This window comes from Cryptomeria japonica, chromosome 5, assembly GCF_030272615.1.
Source record: "Cryptomeria japonica chromosome 5, Sugi_1.0, whole genome shotgun sequence".
NCBI classification, from domain to species: Eukaryota; Viridiplantae; Streptophyta; class Pinopsida; order Cupressales; family Cupressaceae; genus Cryptomeria; species Cryptomeria japonica.
This window is the reverse complement of record NC_081409.1, coordinates 334,710,827-334,714,417: the sequence shown is the minus strand read 5'-3', so window position 1 is coordinate 334,714,417 and position 3,591 is coordinate 334,710,827.

The following is a 3,591-nucleotide window of genomic DNA, read 5'->3' as shown; positions in this document are numbered from 1 at the left end:
GTATCACCAGCCCAATTTGAGTCAGTGAAGCCAACAATGTGAGGGGATCCTGAAGTATAGTGAATGCCAAACTGTGTAGTGCCCTGAATGTACCTCAAAATATGTTTGGCTGCTTGCCAATGGCTCTCATGAGGATCATGGGAGAACCGAGAGACAAGACCAACCGCAAAAGAAAGATATGCGCGGGTATGGGTTAGGTACAACAAACTACCAACCAACTGCCTATATAAGGTAGAATCCACAGAAGGTGTAGAACAAGTGGTAGACAAAACAACACCTGATTGAAATGGTGTGGGAGCAGGCTTGCAAGTAAGCATGTCAATTTTTCAAATCTGTGAAGCATACAGAGAGCTCATACTTCTGCTGAAGTATGGAAATCCCATCGGAAGATTGAATAACCTATAGGCCCAAAAAATAGTTCAAAAGGCCAACATCTGTCATCTCAAACTGCTCCATCAAGGCTCGTTGAATATCCTGAATTAAGGAGGATGAGCTACTGGTCAGAGATTACTTTAGTGGCGAATATTCGCCAATGGCAAATTTGTCATGTCAGCGACCTGGGAAATGGCAAATATTTTGTACCGACTGGGGGTGGCCATGTCGCCAGAACATTATCAATTTTCGTCAAAGTCACAACTCGATTGCCATATGTTTTATGCAATTAAATGTTTCTATGTGATGATTTCGCCAATACAATAAATGGTGGACACACGGTAAATTTAATTTTTTCGCCTACACTCTCTGAGGTTTCCTTAATAGATGACCTTAATTCGCCTATAGGCATGTGAGGATTTGTTAGCCAGAGGACCCAATTCACCCGACATCTTGTTGATGCGTGTCTCCATTCACCCCAACTTTCGCTAACTATATTGTATTCGCCAATTATTTGGACGACCTATAATCGCCTCGAAAATTACATAAGTCATGTTATAGTTATGCGAGATTCGCCAACTATTTGTATACCATATAAAATTCTCGCGAAATTCGCCATATAAGGATTGGTATAAATACATGCAAAGATCAAATCTATCTCAACATAATCTGGTGGGTTCTAGGCTCTGAATTTTGATCAATAGCGAAGTTTCAGACCAAGGAAAATCATTGTTGTTGATTGCATTGGCGACTGCTAGTGACCTAAATCCTAAAGGCGAGTGATCATATTTTTGAAGTGGTATATTATACATTATAGTCTATTATTTCTTCTTCAACATATTGATATTTTTTTGGCAGCCTTTATTTCATTGGAGATGTCGAACAGGAAGAGGGGTAGGAAACCTGAATGTGGGGAAGGCCAAGAGAGGCCAACAAAAAGCAGAACGTTGTCTTCGTATTTTGGCATTGGAAAAGATTATGGTGAAAATCAGGAAGGTACATCATCACAAGTACAAGTACAAAATTCGCCACCTACACCGCATGTTGAAGACGACGGCGAACCTGATATTTCAGATTGAGATGATCTTGAAGAAAATTATCTGGTGGATACCCAAGTTAGCCGGAATGATATAATTGACTTGGGTGATAATGCCATTGATGATAATGAATGGAAGGGGAAAAGAAGAGCCATATCAAAAAAGGGTGAACCACAATAAAAAAAGGACCGGGAGTGGGATATGTCAGTGAGGAATTTTCGAATTAATTGGGCATCAAAGTATCCATTCATTGAACCAGTGGAGAATCCAATTGAAGGCGAACCTCCAATAGAATGAAGGTGTAAGATTTGCACTTGGAAACATAACAAGGAAATTGGATTGCAGCTAAAATTTGACACCATAGAAAAGCATATGGGTAAAGTTTATGAAAAACAAATGATAGACGAGGTTGAAAAATAAGTGATAAGATGGAAAACAAAGGAGGAATGTAAGCATGTGAGGAATGCCGAAGAGTATTATTTTCATGAGAAAATACAGATGAAGCCTGTTGAAGTTAAAGGTTCTATTGAAGTTGTTTTTGGAAAAGCAATGCAAATAGAACAACTGGGAAAAGTTGTTCAGTTAAGAGTTGTTTTTTATATTTTGAGCAGAGGGCGTGCTATGACAAATTTCCCATCAATTAGTGGTTTATTACACTTTTTGAAAGTTCCTAACTATCCTAATAGACACTGGTCAGTAAACAGTGGATGGGAATGGGAAAGTTGTCTTGCTGAGGTTGAAAAAGAAGATGTAAAGGAAAAAATAAGAGAGTCAAACTTGATTGCATTTTCTTTAGATGAAGTTACGGTAGTAGACAATACTTCATGGGTATGCATGCATGTTTATACTGTAGAGAATCATACCCGCCAACCTCATCTACAATCTGTTGCTAAAATGAAGGAGAGTGTGACAATGGGATATTTATTTCAACTAGTAAAGAGGAGTTTAATTGAATATGGAGGTATGGATGACATGACGGTAGCCAAAAAATTGGTTTGTGTTGGAGCAGATGGAGCTTTAGTAATGCAAGGTCATGAGAACGGTCTTTGTACAAAGATTGAAACTTCATTTGCACCGTACATTACTGCAATTCACTGCATGGCTCATAGAATGAATCTAGCTTTTGGAATTGTGAGCAAGTTTCCTTCAGTTAAAAAAATTGAAATTTTAATCAGAGAGCTCTACTCACACTTCTGTCGAAGTCCCAAGCGATTTATGGAATTTCAACAATTTGCTGATGGAATAACTGATAGGAACAAGCTTCTCAAGGATAATGATACCAGATGGATCTCTTTGGATGGTCCAGCACATCGAGTGTTTTTAGAATATCCATCTTTGATTGGACTATTTCACACAACTCGCGACGAATCAGGTCAAACGAAATTTCTTGAACTTCTTCGCAGGTTAAGTAATTAAGAGACACTCTTAACTTTAGCAGCTCTTCTGCCCATGCTAGAGGAAATGAGGAAAATTATGAAGGCTGCCTAAAAAAGAGCTATGTATATTGCAGAATATGCTACGCTGCGTAAGATGACATGCATGACCCTCGACAATCTCTATCGAAATCAACCAACACTATCTGATGAAAAATTTGTTAAGTGGCGGACACTCACAAATTTGAACAATCTTGATAACTTTTTACAAATCGGTGCAGATAGGGTGGTATGTGCCAATGTACGAGGAGTTGAGATACAAATGCACTTCTATGCCACGGTCGACCCCGAGGAACCAGGAAAGCGCCCCAGGAAGTAACTAGAAAGAGTTACAAGGGAAGATTTCGACAAGATTGTTGAGACTATAACTACTCCTGTGAAGAAAATTGCATATGATCTTTCCTCACAAATTAGAAGTAGATTCCCTCCTCACAACCTTCTTGAAGCCATGTCTATTGTGTTTCCTCATTATTGGAGCCTCAACATTGCATCTGATTTTCGAAGTAAGCTACTGATTTTGATAAAACAATTTTGCACATCCAGAGAATTGAATGGAGTAACTATAAATGGAATATTAGATGAAACTCATCTTCGAGAACAATCATCTCATTTTGCATACACTATGAGAGAACAATATGCCAAAATGGAGAACCCCCGCGAAGAGGGATCAGTAACAAGGCTTTGGAAAACTATAGCTGAGAACAAAATGTTACGTGATTCAATGCTAGAATATGTGAAGCTTGCTGATT